The 17,511-nt window shown below is 33.0% G+C and overlaps 1 protein-coding gene across 3 annotated transcripts in view; it reads right to left on the bottom strand.

Annotated features, from left to right (window-relative positions):
• The window catches only part of LOC150108163 (uncharacterized), a 461,861-nt gene that overhangs the window by 70,831 nt on the left and 373,519 nt on the right, over positions 1-17,511 (bottom strand). The gene's annotated exons all lie outside the window — the stretch shown is intronic.

Below are 17,511 nucleotides of genomic sequence, written 5' to 3'. Positions count from 1 at the left end.
ACAAAACATGCAAAGAAAAATAATTCATCTTTAACATAATATTATGGCAAAAAATTATAAACAAAAAAGAAACATGCAAAATAACTGAAGCAGCAATTTATTTTAAAAATCATTCACACAAAAAATAAATAAAAATGTGCACATATACATGTGCACATATATGTACTCTAAACCATTCCATTCAATTTCAGCTGCACTCTACACTACACTAAATTCTAGAATGAATTAGGATTCAGAAACAATTAAACAGTATACTATTATGTTAAGTATAACAAAATTAAATGTTTAACTGCTTCTGAATCCTAATTCATTCTAGAATTTAGTGTAGTGTGGTGACCATTAAACAATAATTTCAGTTTTGTATATGAATTCCTTTATCTAGAGTAAAACCTGTTGTATTACTAATAAAAACAAAACATCAAAAAATTTTCTACAGCTATTTAAGCACTAACATATAAAACAAGAAGCAAATAAATAATGGGAAAGTTGCAGTTTAGTTAATTTTTTCAGCAGCTAAAAAATGTATCCATAACAAAAAATATTACCAATGTGCAGTGAAGAATAACTCTCAAGCTATTTTAATGGATATCATAAGCAGTAATCTGGTGTGTGTATAATTTCATTGTAATAATACACATAGTGGACTATGAATGTACAGATGGAATTTATGGAATCCATTCATAAAGAAAGACAAAATGTCTGATATGACAGGTGAAGTGTTCTGCATATATTTTATAACCAATAAGCTCTGAATTACTTATCAGTCAATGCTTTCATTGAATCATAAATTATAAAGGTGTTAACTTCTTCCATAGTAATTCTGTAAAATTAAGTGTTAAATGAAGATATATGAAAATTAACCAGAGAGCAAACTCATCATTTTCACGATGATAGTTTTTCATGATGATAGAAAAACGAAATTAATGTTTATAATTAATCACATTATTTATAAAATAAGTGCATTTAAATTTTAATAAATACACAGGAAATCGTAGTAATTTACAAACAATACTATAATATTCCAATCAAATTAAAAAAAAATTAAGAACAAATGAATAATCAATATGTATTTCTTTACTCAGTGATTTGAGCAATGCTTGAGGAAAAAAGAAACCTAATTTGAATCCAGAGTGCAATGAGCAAGAATTTTATGGGCAATTTTCAAGGATTAAATGCACTAATCCTAAGCAAGTTGGTCTGAGAACATGTCGATATCATATAGTTATGTCTGTCAGCTGCATGTTCTAAGAATTGTTAATAAAATGGAATACCTACTAGGAGGATAACTCAATCTTCAAAAAACATTTATGTTTTTTTTTATTTCTATATTCAGTAGGAATAAAAAACATGGCAGACAAAAAAAAAAAAAATCTTCAGTAGATAGAGAGTCCACATAAATTTAAAGATACCTTTCAGGTGACCTGCCTCCAGCAAGTACACAATACAATTTTGGTCATATCATTATTATTACGGGCTATTCCCAAGGAATCCTTAGACTCATTGAGGGGGGGGTTCTAAACATCATGTCAAGAACTATCCAACATTTGTGTAGCATCTATCATACTTTGCTTTGAGCTCATTCACAGTCATGGCACCCACAACAGACTCTGGCAACCTATTAAACTATCAAAAAATCTGGTTCGAACACCTTATATATTAACTAAAATCACCTGATCTATGCAAAGGATGGTTCAAAGTAACTGAACCATGCATAATATAAAACATGAGGTATGGTAAATTTATTTCTGATGAAAATCTAATAAAGATGTTTGATATAAGTTAAAGATGCTAAAAAATTATATTCTTGGTTTAATCCTTTATCCAAGTGTAAACAAACAAAGTTTGCACGTGAAGTAACTTCACAACTGGGCCAGTCATATATATAGAGGTTAATGACTTCATGCATCATTGGATGAGTTACTACCCAGACCATTTTTAGCCTTCATTGAGGTCTCATCAGTGGAAGTCAGAACCAGAAGTGATACCAGGGTTGAAGTAATGCAGAAGTCATATTTCCATATACAAGTGGTCAAAAGGTGTCCACCTTGTTACAAAAAATACTTTAGATTAGAGATAGATGTTGAAAGTTTTTCCACTTGGTTATACTATAAATTAAAGATGCCAAGAAATTATATTTTTGATTAAATCCTTTATCTTGTATATAGGGGCTAATGACTTCACATCAAATGCCTTAGCATCCTTAGAATAAATTGCCTTAGAATAATACGTATTTATTTGAATATAACTTGCACTTTTTTCTCCAAAATTAAAGTTAAAAAATCGGGGGGGGGTGAGATATATGCAAGGATTTTTGGAAACTAGTTTTTCAGGAAAAAACGAAATTAATGTTTATAATTAATCATTATTTATAAAAATAATTGCATTTAAATTTTAATTATCAACATTATTTATGTGACCAGTGGCTCACCTTCATCATGCAATATATTTGAATCTTTAGCAACAATGCTGTAATTAAATTAAAACAAACAGTTTCATTATTGCTTGTCCTTTTATCATTTTGGAATCATGCGATCTTTGAGTTTAAAACCAGCACTGTAACTTGAACATTTCTCCATATTTCATGCAAAAATTACCAGTAATTTATAAGACTTGAGATACATAATGGAAAATCCTTCACGAATGACTAATGAGAAGTGAAAATGGAGCATGAAATAGACAATAGTATGCCGGTAGAGAGAGCGCAGCTATGAAGATGTGCATATGATTGGTGCAGTATTAACAAAAGATCATGCGACTCAACTGCAAAGATAAGCCGACAATTGTTGAGCTGAAATACTGATTCTCTTCAACCGAATTGCAAAATATTTGAAACTGCCATAACAACATTTACTATCTATTTCTTAATGTTAAAAAAAATTTTTTTTTTTCGTGTGTGAGATATATGTGAAACTTTTCAACTTTTTTTTTTTTTTTTTCGTAAAGTAAAATCAAGGCTGTGAGATATACACGAGTGCAAGTTATATTCGAGTAAATACGGTATATGTCCGTAAGGATGTGTACTTTGCATTATGGAATGCTAAGGTAATTATTATTACCTTAGTATCCCATTATTATTATTGCTTCATGCGCTAACTTTGTTTGCTTCTGGATTAAAGAAAAATAATCAAGTTTACTGATTCAAAGTTATCTCAGTACGATTATCATCTACACGAAAAGAAAATAACCAGCTTCGAAATCAAGAACAATAGGCATAAAAATGAAATAATGTAAAGCAACTGTAAAAGACTGGAAAACAGTTCACAAGAAGCAGGTCACACAACTGCTCCTTTACAGATTGAAGACCTCATCAAGTTCAACCAAAATCTAGAAGTTAAAAACTTACCAGTGACACTTCACTAATCATAGCATCTCCTTTCTGCATTGCTTCATTAAATGTACGAGAATTCCACAGGCAAATTAAACAAGAAATTATATGGAAACTTACGGTATGCCATAATATCAGGTCTTTGTTTCTCCAAAAAATACTTCTGCAGATATAAAGATATAAAAACTTTAACAGAAAGATATCGACTTCTTTCTTATTGTAGCTTTGGAAGATTTAACAGGGTTAGAGTAGGAGTTCTTGCCCTCCTCCTTTGGTCATTCTGTAATATCTAAAGGGATGCAGAAGGGAGAATCTTGACAACAGACTGAAAATACTGTGGATGTGTAATAAAGTTCATAAATGTTTATGCTCTATCCAATGGACCAGTTAGACCATGGAGTCTTCCACCAAATTTTCCACTGATCTTTCAACCAAATTCCAGACCCTCTGTTCAAATTGGAATAATGTTATCTGAAACTAGGATATGTGGTTAAAATTCAAACAAACAGTATAACAGAATATGATTGAATGTGGAAAGGAATAGGCTTTCCTCAAAAGAAAAATGTTGAAAGACCTATATAAAGAGAGAAGCTGGTTTGTAGCAAACCAATGCAATGGCACAGAATGCAGTAATATCATTAGAAACATTAACATAGAGATAGAAGTGGAAAGCCAGAAACAAGAAAGAAATTTTAAAATAAGATTAAATTACAGGAGCACTTAGCCGATAGCCCTTCAGCTGAATTCTTCAATAGACAATTAACTAAATACTGCAAAGAAAGGACTATCACTCAAATCTGCGTTGATGGTGAAGAACAAGTCCACCACTTAGAACATCCTTGACTCCTTTCAAAAACCTCTTTGAAAACAATAGTACTATGGGAAATTTTAACTCTTGGAATATTAATGGCTTTCCTGTTCGTATCCAAGACAGGCTTGACAAACCCATTACAGCATCTGAAGTTATCACAGTCTATAAAGAATGCCAGACAAGAAAATTCCAAGGACCTGATGGTCTAGAGATAGAACTTTACTATGAGGCCTGGGATTTTATTCTTACCATTCTAGTTACACTGTTTAATTTCTTTCTCTTGTCAGGACACATATCAAGTGAACTTGTAGCAAGCCATACTCTCCTCATTCCAAAACCTAAGAGATCACACTTAATCAGCAGCTGAAGGCCTATTTCTCTTGGAGTTCCATGCCATGTAGTAGAATTTAATCTGTTTCTGCTATGTGATCTCTGCTTAGTTAACATGAAAAAGCAGTTGATGACAGTGCTATCAGTAGACCTTGCTCAAGCATTTGATAATGCCCTTTCTGTTCTACATCCTCCAGCAAAAACTGGTGTGGGTAAAAAAGCTGCTATCCCTTAATTAAAGAAGCCTATGTTCCAATTCAACTACCTTCTTCTTCTTCAAATGTCATCCCCTAGAAGGAGGTTGGTAACCATGTCACGGAACATTTTCTTTCTTTTGCTGCTCTGGAACATTGATGGTAATTCAAGCCAGTCCAGTCCTTAATGTTTTCAAACTACATTTTCCTGGGTCTACCTCTCCCTCTTTATCCATCCAGTTTCCCTTCTAATATTAATTTCTGAATGCCTTCTTATCTAGTTAGATGTCCAAATATTTAAGTTTTCGTTCTTTAATTATTTTCATTAATGTTCTTTTCGTTTTTGCTCTCTTTAAAATATCTTCGTTTTTCATTTTCTCTGTCCATGGTATTGTCGACATTCTTCTGATGGTCCACATTTCGAAAGCTTCTAATTTTTTCTCTTCTTCTTTATTTAGAGTCCAAGTTTCACTGTTGTAGAGAAGGCTTGACCAGATATAGCATTTTATTAATCTTTTTCTTGTGTCTATATTAATGTCTCTGGATGTTAGAACAGTTTTCATATCAATAAAATCTTTTCTTGTTATCTCTATTCTTATTTTTATTTCTCTTTATGACCAATGTTTACAAGGGAATTTCCTCTTGTAAACATTGGTCCCAAATATATAAAAGACTGAACCTATTCAATTTTCTTTTTATTAACAGTTATGTTTAATTTCTTATTTATTGGTTCTTTTGATATAATCATGCACTTTGTTTTCTTTAGGTTAATAATTAATCCCATGTCTAAGCTTCTGCTGTAAATTTATGACTAAGTTTTGAAGGTCATCTTCAGATTGAGCTATAAGGACTGTGTCATCTGCATACCCAAAGTTGTTGAAGTTCCTACCTCCGACTATTACCTCTTTCAGTTCCAAAATATTTTTAAAAAACTACTCACTATATATATATATTGTACAGTAATGGTGATGACACATCCTTGTTTTACTCCCTTTTCTGATTTTTTTTAAAGTTGTCAGAATATGCATTTTTATAACTTATTGAGGTCATTTGATTCCAGTATATATATAGGCAGCCCTCAGTTTATGACAGTTCAATTTACGCTGATTCACAATAACGCCTGTGCGAGCTTTCTTACTATAGTGTGGTCTGACTGAGAAATGACGCTAGCGGGCACTCTAGTGTTTGAGTGTTTACCGACTACTATGACGTATATGTATCAAACCTAGTTTACTGTTGAATCTACCTAATTGTTCTATTTAATTTTTTTTTTACATACATACATACATATTTAAATTGATAAAGTACATAATTACATACCATGTCTGATAAAATAAGTGCAGAAAAGTTAGCAGAACTTGGTGTCAAGAAGGTGTGGAAATCAATCACACTTGAAAAGAAGATGGGCAGACACGTGCTAATGTCTGTAGAAGTATGAACTTACCTACATCGACTATTACTACAATTATGAAAAATGCAGATAGAAAAAAACAGTCTGCGCAACAATCTACGGCAGTACTAAATGCAAAACATGTAAGTTATAGCAGGGGTAAACTTCATGAAAAAATGGCAAAATTATTATCATTATGGGTGGATGACTTGAATCAGAAAAACATTCCTCTGATGCAGGCTGTTATAACTGAGAAAGCAAAAACAATTTTTGAGGATCTTAAAAAGACAGATGGAGGCGAAGAAACAGTTTTAGGAAGCAAAGGTTGCTTCGTGAGATTTAAGTCTCGAAGTAAGTGCCATTGTGGTGAGAGGGCAGGTGCAGATGTTACGGCAGCAACTGCTTTGACTAATCAAAGACTGTGTAGAACAAGGAAGTTATCCTCCTGATCTCATTTTTAATGTTGATAAGACAACTGGACTCTACTGGAAAAAAATTGCCATCACACACCTTCATTTCCTGTGAAGCTCCAGGTTTTAAAGCTGCAAAAGATAGACTTACGCTTTTGTTGGGTGCAAATGTCTCCATAACTTTGAAGTTTAAATCAATGTTGGTGTACCATTCACAGACACCATGCACCTTCAAGGGTCAAAAAGTCATGCTGCCAGTCTATTGGAAATGGAACAAGAAAGCTTGGGTTACACAAGACATTTTTATAGGTTGGTACACAAATTATTTTTGTCCTACCGTGTTTCGCTTCTGTAAAGAAAATGATTTGCCAGCCAAGGCAATGCTTCTCTTGGATAATGCCCCTGGACATCCTCAAAACCTTGCTGAAGTAAGAACACCATTGGATGTCAAGGTTGTTTACATGCCCCCAAACACAACATCGCTTTTGCAACCGATGGATCAGGGGATTATATCAATCTTCAAAGCCTATTACCTCTGTATAACATTTATGGAAATGGTAAGAATCTTGGACACTTCAGTAAAAACTATTAAAGACTATTGGTAGTCATTCGATATTTTGAAGGGCATTAACAATCAAGGCAGCTTGATTGTTAATGCCCTTTTAAACCTTTTAATGCCCTTTTAAACACCTTGACTGTCAGCAAAGTGTTTAAAAGGAGCATGGCGAAAACTTCTTCCAGCATGTATGTACGACTTCGAGGAATTAGAGCAAGAGAAGAATGTTATTGAAGACATTACCAAGCTTGTGCAAGAGGTGGGATTGGATGATATTACAGCTGAAGATGTGACAGAAGTCTTAGAGAGCCATGATAAACTGCTTTCCAATGAAGACTTAAAAGAATTAGCCGAACAATTAAGTCTACATCTAAAGGAGGAGAAAGAAATTGAAGACAGTCCTCTGAGAGATATAAAATGGTCGATTTATAGTGTATCCTTGAAAGCATAGAGACATTAACTGATGAACGCTGCGAAATGGACCACAATTGGAAATGGAGTGCGAACATAAAAAGGAGTGTAATCACATCTATTTGATCTTACACTGTACTCCTTAAAGAAAGAAAAAAAAAAAAATCTAGGCAGTTAACACTGGATACTTTTTTCAAAAAAAATGCAGGTGATCTGAAACCAGGAACTTCAACATAGAAATATGTAATATCTTTTCGAAGTTTAATATTTTTAGTATATAATTTTGTTTTGTTTTTGTTATTAATAATTTTATTTTAACAAATACGTATTATCAAGGCTTTAAATATAATAATGTTACACATACTTCATGTGTATATTTTTTGACTGAGCGGATCATAACTTTGTACCTCCCATTAAAATTGGGTTCGTTTTAAGCCGATTCGGTTTACGCCCGTTTTTTCAAGAACAAAAGTGAGGTGTAAACCGAGGGCTGCCTGTATTTGTAATTATATATAGATCTTTTCCTTTTAATCCATTATTCTGTAGGATATGTATTAATTTCTTGTGATCCATTGAATTCAATGCTTTGGTGTAATCAATAAAACAAAGATATATGCTTTTCTGGTTATCAAGGCTTCTTTCACATAATGTTTTCAAATTGAAAATTCCTTCTCTTGTACCTTTGTCTTTTTGAAAACCTGATTGAGTGTCTTCTATTTCTACTGACAAAGTGCCTTTTATTCTTTCTAGGATTATTCTCAGTAGTAATTTTGTAACATACTTAGTAATCTATATTCTGAACATTCAAAAGTTCTTGGAATTTTGGGAATAGTGACAAAGATGGATTTCCTTAGATTTCCTCAGCAAATAACACCTGTATCACAGATGTTATTAAAAATGACCTTTAGGTCATTAAGTGTGTTTTCATTTACTTTCTTTAACAATTCAATAGGGATCTGATCAGAGTCTGGCATTTTACCTATTTTCATTTGACTTAGAGAATATTCTATTTTTTTATATGTAATTGGTTCATTTAGATGAAAGTGTCCTCTATTGGAAAATAATGTCATCTAGAACTTTTATATAAAAAAAAGAAGCAGCACAGCCTGGCTATAAAGTATCAAAAGATCACTTAACTGTTATGCTTGGAGGGAATGCTAATGGAGATTTTAAATTGAAGCTTGTCTATCGAACTCAGAACCCAAGGGCTTTAAAAAGATGTAACAAGAATTCTTTACCTGTAATTTGTGGGCAAATCAGAAGGACCCAAAGTCTATTTGAAGATTGGTTTAAGTCTTATTTTTGCCCAATTGAAGCTTGTTGCAAGAGAAATAACTTAGCTTTCAAAGCTCTTCTGCTTTTAGATAACGTACCTGGTCATTCAAATTCTCTTAAATGATCTGTGTGAGAATGTGAAAGTTTTATTTTTCCCGCAAAATATGACATCATTGCTACAACCTATGGACATGGGCATCATTGCAACTTTCGAAGCCTATTTTCTTAAAAAGACATTCTCAAAAGCAGTAGAAACAACAACGGGAGAAAATGTAATTACGCTCCAAGAATTTTGAAAAAAATGTAACAAACATGCAATTGAAAACATTCATGACTCATGGGAGCAAGTGTCTTCTAGCTATATGAAAGCTGTTTGGAAAACCTTTTGCCAGAATGCGCTAATGACTTAGGTTGTTTTCAAAATCCTGTGAACAACGTGATTGAAGAAATCGTTGCAATTGGTGAAGATCTTGATTTTGATGGTGTTGATGCAGAAGATGTTAAAGAATTCAAAAGATTTCAGTGACAAAGATCTTGAAATTGAACAACAATGTGTATATGAAGACAACGAACAAATGGAATATGAAGATGAGGTTCCAAAGGAGATAACAGTCAAAGAACTGGATGGAATATTTCACAGTTTAGAATTGCTTAAGCAGCATGTAATGGATATGGATCCAGATGTTAATTGAAGAATGCTTGTTTGCAGAGGTCTGGAGAGTCGTTTTGTTTGTTATCATAGAATTTATGCCAATAAGAAAAAAACTAAAACTGTTCAAACGACTCTTGATAACTATTTTGATAAAAAAAATTGCAGTAACTAATGTAGGTACAAGCATTTATTAAACATTTACTTTGCATTCATTTTTTTATCTTTCCTAAAAGAGTACCATACAAAACGAATTATTAAAGTAATCGATCATGGATGAATTGTAATTTTTAGAATTGATTATTATATTTGATTAATGCGATTTTGATATACATGGTAACATCGAGGGATTAATTAATCATGTTAATCGAGGGATACCTGTACATCTTTTTTGGTATTTTGGAAAAATTCAGCAAGATCAGTGGATTAACTGGTAATGCAAACAAGTCAAAATTAAAAGTTTTTAGAAAGAGGGATCTTGGAGGCATTCCTTTTGAACTAACCCCTAAGAGAGAACTTCTCATTATACTTGGAATTCCCTTCTCCACTTACCCAATATTACCAGTTCAAGAACTTATATACAAGAACATTGAAACCTTAGAAGACTGGAAAATAGGGCCACTTTCCTTTTTTTCTAAAGCAATAGTACTCAAAACCATAATCTTCCCTGAAAGAGAATATTTATTACATAAATAATGTAAGAAATATTACAGATATCACACAGAAGCTGAAGAAAAGCAATGATATAACAAGCCTGTGCAATTTTTTTGGTCTAGCCAATATCAAGAAGTTAAAAAGGAATTTCTTCAACTATCAAAGAAGCATGGAGGATTTGGACTTTCAGTCTTAAAATTCTGCTATTTAAGCAATATAGCTTCAAAAATCCATAAAATATTGCAGGCCAATTACACATGTGCAGACCTTCTCCAGTACTACCTGGGTTCTCATCTTCCCCTGTCTGGGGTAAATGACTATAAAGATCCAAAAGCCGAGATTGTTCCTGAATACTACAACATTCTGTCCTTGACTCTATGACCTACAACATTCTGGCATTGACATTCTTTCCATTGAAAAAAAGTAAAATTTAGTATAAAGAAGTCTTTAATCTCTTTTGTTCGCAAACTTCTGCAGTTGGGTATTGACAAGTTCCAAGGATACCCTAACAGGAGGGCTCTTGCTTGGAGAATTGCATATGGTTGCCTTCCAGTCAATACCATCAAATAGAGATACTTTAACAGAGATTCAATCTGTGACAGCTGTTACAATTAGAAACAGTAGAATGGATTCTACAGCTGCCCTCTTGACCTGCATATTTGGAACAGATTATGCAATGTGTTGGGTATTCCATTACTTACAGCAGACCAGGTTATTTTCGTTTTGCAGTACCCACCACCTATCAGCAATAGGAAGAGAATTTTGATTTTTATAATTAATGAATTAAAATACCATTTATGGAAGGCTAGAAAGAAACATGGATTTGAAAACCAGCAACATGAAGTCCAAATGCTTTATAATATTGTACTATGGAAATTTTATTGTTCTGCCAGATGATTTTGGTATTTAGAAAGAAGCATTCTAGGAGATATTAAATTTTTGGCTAGGTGATGTAGGCCACTTACATTATGCAATATTCACCTGGGGGAGATAAAATCTGTCTATTTTTGCTATAAGAAGTTTTTTAAATGGTTCCATCCTCTTAATTCAATGTGATCTTAGGGTCAATCACAGGGGTGACTGGAGAGCAATCCCAGGCAGAGAAGCCAACTCAAGATGATTAACTCAGAGAAGGCTAACCACTGGGTATCAATCATTTCGACTTTAGTTTCAATTGGTGTTTTGGTTGTTGATCAGCATGAGATTGGTGGAAAAGGAGAACTGATAGCCTTTGACTATATGATGATATAAAAGAGCTCAGGCCTTTTCTCTATCTCTCATACTATCTGTTTTTTCTTTTCTTTTTCCTAATGCTATCAGGTTCTCTTGGACCCCTACACTAACTACCCTAGGCCTATGATGAGCATCCCTTTACTTTTTCACCTCAATAAAAGTTGAAACCAATCTGGGTAGTGACCCTTCCCATAATGCATAGCATTATACATATTCGTAAGGGTATGTACTTTGCATTATGGGATACTAAGGCAAGTGATGTGAAGTCATTAGCCTCTATATACGAGTCGCCTAGTGGCAAAGTTACTTCACACACAAAGTTTGTTTGCTTACACTTTGGCAAAAGATTACACGAAGAATATAATTTCTTGAAATCTGTAATTTATAGTAAAACTAAGTGGAAAAACTTTCAACAAAGATGTTTGGTGCCAGTATTAAACTCTTCTGTAATAGCAAAGATAAAAAGAAAACCACAAAAGAATGACCCTCCCCCTCACATTTCATGCCATACTGTATATGCTGCTGTACATTTAAACTATACATGTGATCTGAAATACTATTTATTTCAGATCACATGCATACTATATTTCTTATACTTCCTATATTTCTATCTTGAGGTTAATGGCTACTCTCAGGATAGCAATAGACGTATCTATTGTACCCACTCTATTATACACTAGCATCAGAATTATTAATTCTCATACTAAGGTGAGGTAATTAATTATTATTAATCACTCAACTTTATGACATACCAGACTTCAACACAACTGAGAATCTGTTGGATGAATTAGAATGGTATATTGGCATGGAACTTGCTACTTTTATTTATGAAAAAATTATAAACCTCAGAATAAAACAAAAACTCAAAAAAATTACAATAAATGGAGATCTAATTCATGCTGAAGTTTTTGGAATAAAAACTGCATGGAACTGGAATCAAAATAAATAATTTACTAACTAAATTAAATATTTACATGCCAATGTTTTGGCAGCTCAAGCTTGTATTATCAAAGACACTTTAAGATGCATGTGTAAGCATGCACATGCATCTTGCACACACACACATGCATGCACGCACGCAGAAGATCAGGAATGAAATTACCTCAAAAAAGAGGAAAGTCATGTGTGGAGGTTGATAGTGGTACTCTCTGTGTGACAATCTTCTATGATTACTGCTGACATGAGGAAGGGCAGTGCGCCAAAATTTGCATAGGGTTGTTACTTTGCAAAATTATTACTCTATTGTTTGCAAAGTCTTTGAAAAGTTGTTACTCTATCACTTTGCAAAATTTGCAAAGTAACAGAGACTGTTACTTCCAGTAACAGTCTCTGTTACTGGAAGTAACTGTGATTTGAAATGGAAACTGTGTAACAGTCTTGCTTTCTTCCACCTAACAAAATGTTGTTCTTCCAAGGAATATTTATGCTAGTCTGCTTTTTAGGGTGCCCATACTAAATATACTTTTTATGTTTTTTTGAACAGACAAGATTGGATCACCAATCTTGTTCTGTTCAAAATACTGTATCACTCAGTGATAGAGAATACTGTAGATACCTGAGAAAGAGGATTCTGGCTGTCCTTCATTTGTCTCAGGAAGGAGAGGACTTTGTCCAGGGGTTTAAGTGTTAAATTGTGAATGAAGATATTTGGGAATTATAATACTTCATTCGCATTTAACATAATCTGCCATAACTTAAGCAAGACTTGTAAATATTATTTGTTGTTAGTCTCTTGCTTATAAATTATTATTCATATAATTACTTTGAGTTTGTTTATTATTGTTTAATTATATAATTTTGGGATATGTATTAGTAATTAAAGGACTCTGTGTTAAAATGTCATTCAATTTATTTTATTTATTTCTGTGTTAATATTATAAGAAGTGCATATTTTTTTTACTACGGATTATTTTTTTTATTTGTTATTTCTGAAAGAGAATGTAAACGTGTGGAATTCTGCTGATGTGATTTGATTGGTTACAGTCGGAGAACCGAGTTGTTTTTAGTTAGCGTGTGCTTAGAACGTGAACGGCTATGTATATGGAGAGAGGCCAGTAGGATGTAAACTGAACTGGTTAGAACCGGATTTTGGGCGGGAAAGAATAAGCATATTTGATTGGAAAGCGAAAGTAAATGGGAAGAAGCATTCGGGACAGCAAAGAGTGAAGTAACTGGTGGCAGTAAGGGGATTTGGAAATGCTGTAAATCGATTAAGAAAGGGCTAGGAATTAATAGGCAATTCAGAATATTTCTATGGAATTCTAATATTACTACGAATTCCAAATGTTTTGAGGAAGAATAGTGCAAAGCTGAATTTAATGCATAGAAGAAAATAAGGAATTAGTAGATTACTAAAAACGAGTGCGTCAAGACTTGTATAACTCTGTGTCTATAAATTCAGTTATTATAGCGAAGATTTCTTTTGAATAGTGTTACTTCAAAGTAATAGTTAACTACAGTTTTAAGTGTGCCTATAGTGAATCCAATGTGTAAAAGGTGTAACCCAGTAAGAGCAGTCCTTTTTATATTTCAGCGTGAAGAAATAAAAGTTAGCTCCGCCTGATATATCTTAACATTAACTGTGGCGTTCTACTAAAAATAGCTGAAGTATGGAGCTTTAAAGGTCCCCCCCCCCTTGAAATGATAACTGCCTCATAATTAAATTAAGTGTTTGTTGACTAAGAGTGAATTAGAGAATTCTACTTTAAGAATAATTATTGTAAAATTCTGGAACATTGAACTGTGTGAACCACTTTCAATTATTCAGAAGAATATAGAATTGGCAGCTGAATGTTTGATGCCTAATGTATTATGTTTGTTATGAGTATTTGAACTAAGTTGATGTATAAAGGAATTGAATTATCTCATTGAATAGAGACAAGTTGTGATAATAGTATTTAAGCATTGAAGAATAAGATCTGTAAATTTTAACTTTAATCTTTAAACCAAACCGAGTGGCTACTAGTGTCTCAGAGATATTTTGAATATTGTTCAATTAGATTATCTTGCTTAGAAAATTATGCTTAAATATACATGTTTTATAACTGTATTAAATGTTTATTTTATTGAATTCAATTTGCTGTTTGACTGATTTTTCTTCATTGCACTGCTCATAAAATTTATTCGAACCTTGCGGAAGCCTTATATGATATTAGTAACCTCGGCCTGTAAAAGAAGATAATATATATGTAGTTTAAGGTTGATTCCTCTATTTCACTTAGACTAATCTGAATATAGGGTGGCGCAGTATAATAAAATTTCTCTATATTTGGATCAGTAATCAACCAACAAATAAAAAAAATAAAAATAAAAAATAAAATAAAAAACGGATAATTTAAATAAGAATAACGTTCCAACAAAATGGCGGATTCAAAGTCAGGATGTACGATCCAACATAAGTATGGAGGGGGGGGGGGGGTTCTTTTTAAGGAGTTCAACATGAATCACAATAACTACAGAAATTCAAATGTGGAAATAATAATTCTCCCACATCTCTCAAACTCCACTTTTCCAACCCCCCCTTCCGTCCAGTACTTCCTTCAACAATGAATGTACATTGCCATACGCTGGGATGCTGCTGAAAAAAAGAAGACAGCCAGCAACATCCCACAAAGGTATGTCCAATTTTTTCTGCCTATATATTCTTCATATATCTGTCAATATAAAACATACAATGCCGTAAAATTTGAGTAAAAAGCCAATTATATTATAAAAAAAAAGGGGTACTCCTAAACAAAAAATAGGCTAAATAGCCATAAAAATAATATTTACTTAGAGGAGTAACATGAGAATTTTCCCAGAAATAATACCTATAAAATGAAAAATTGAAAATTATAAGTAATTTGGAAACCACTCATATAAGAGTGATTTCAAATTACTCCAGCAATCATTCAGATACTAGCCTTCAGTATTCTTAGGAAAGAGATGATGAAATTATTGAATTTCTGTGACTTCCAGACTTCAACCCAATTGAGAATATGTTGGATCAATTAGAATGTGGTATATGGATATACAGCCTACATCTTTCATGTATAAATAAGTGAAAAATAAGATAAAAATAAAGTCAGAATAAAATAAAGAACTGGAAAATATTAGTAATTTGAAACCACTATTATAGGAGTGGTTTCACATTACTCCAACTACCTTTCACATACTAACCTTCATGCCATGTCAAATTCAAAATGTTAAAACCCTACTCATTTCTGAAGTGTAGGGTGTAAAAAAAGTATAGAGATTATCCATTGCAAATATGAAGATTCTTGATGGTTTAAGAAGTGATTTCATCAAATACAAAAATGCCCAGATTTTGCAGGAACTGTGTAACAAACATGGTCTGGATATTTTTGTTAATGCAACTATGAAATCAATGACAAAACAGGTGGGTTATTTCATAGATGTTTTGCAGGATCCACTTGTATTTAGAGAAGAGGATCCTACACTGACTAGTAGTGTAGGATCCTCTTCTGCACATTAAATATCGGTGCTTCTTCAGAGTGAAAAAAAGTAAGCAAAGATTGCAAATTAAACATAAATATAGAAAATCCAACATTAAACATAAAGAATCTGGCTTATCAATAGCAAATCTAGTAGAATAAATTCTTTCCAAAAGGAGAGCAAAGTAAGCCCTGTTGTAGATGGGTGTGTTCTTCTTCTTTTTTTTTTTTTTTTAAATCAAAATTACTATTTAATCTCTAGAAACTTTGTCTTTGAATTTTTCAAGTCATGAGCCTGATACTTTATTTCCTAATAGCAGTGGTCCATTTATTTAATGAGATTTATGACCACGAGTTCAGTGAAGAAAAAACAGGGTTTAATTCCATATATAAGCAAAGGTTTTTGTGGGTAAGCAGTTCTGGAGATAGTTTTCGGTATTAAGACCTGACACAGAACCTCACACTTAATGGTTTTGAACCCAAGACAATTAAAAACTTAATACAGTTCTTACAACTCCCTTATCAAAACAAGATTTCAAGAATGCAATCACGCTGCTGTACACAAGAATGTCATGGACAAATTGGCTACATTGTTCCGCAAGTACAACATAAAAGTGGCTTTTCTTCTTTTACAAAAAATATCAAGATTCCTACATCCACCAAAACCTCTGCATCATCCCATGAAAAAATCAGGCATTCAGATTCACTGTTCTTGTGGCATCTGTTACGTAGGACAGATAGGAAGGTCAGGAGAGAGATCTGCATGGCTGAACATATAAAAGACGTCGAAAAAAGAAGGGAACACAAATCAGGCTTACCATTCCACACAACTACTACTGGCCATTATGTTAAATATTAAGATTAGTGATCAGAGCTTGCTCCACCTTTACCACGAGTTGCCTTGGTCTTGCACTACCTGTGGGATCAGCTAGTCTTGCATCAATTGCAGGCGCAAACTTGACATTTTGTCTGTTTGCTCACTTGGGAAAAATGGAGTAAAACCAGGTTTAAAATTGCTTGGTATCTTTAACATAATTATACCCAAGTTAAAAATACTTTCTACATTTAGATCTCCTCCTGAGATTTTTATTTAATAAGGTTAAAACACCTTATGGTAACTTGTTTTGGTAAAATACTTATAAGCTCTGCATTACTAAATCTTGGTATTTCTAGCCTGGCTCCCACTGATGAGACCTCAATAAAGGTCGAAACCGGTCTGGGTAGTGGCCCCTTGCCTTTAATACAAAACATCATACATCCCCTTCTTGGAGATGTGTTTTGGCATTAAGGGTAAATATTAAGATTAGTGATCAGAGCTTGCTCCACCTACTACTGGCCATCAAAGTACTCTGGCAACAGACAATTCAGAGTTCTTATCAACATGTCATATGCTGATAAGAACTGTTTCACAAGAAAATTTAAAGAAGCTGCAAAAATGCTTAGAATCCCTACATAATGCAATAAAAATCAAGGCTTGATTTTACATCAAGTCTAGTCTGCCTTTATCAAAAATTTAACTGCCTCGGATATAACACGCGTGAGCCACAGAACATGACAACAACTAGCATTGTTCCAACAAGCATACAGTAACAAGCGTATCATTTTGTATTCAGGTTCTCGATTAATGAACAGTTATGAAATTAAAAAATACATCTAATTGACTATTTAATTTGGTTGCTGTGTTCAACTTTTATACACCATCACCCCTGATGATGTAAGTCTTACGACGAACGAAACTTGTCGGGTTTTTTACTCTTTTATTTTTTATTGTTTAATAAACATGTGGTCTCAATACTAAAAACTATCTCCAGGGTTTAATTCCATTAGTATTCATACAAGT

This window comes from Typopeltis vanoorti, chromosome 3 (genome assembly GCF_054136105.1).
Source record: "Typopeltis vanoorti isolate ZY-2024b chromosome 3, IOZ_Tvanoo_1.0, whole genome shotgun sequence".
NCBI classification, from domain to species: Eukaryota; Metazoa; Arthropoda; class Arachnida; order Uropygi; family Thelyphonidae; genus Typopeltis; species Typopeltis vanoorti.
Note: the sequence above shows the minus strand (reverse complement) of the source record. Positions and strands in the feature narration are given on the sequence as shown.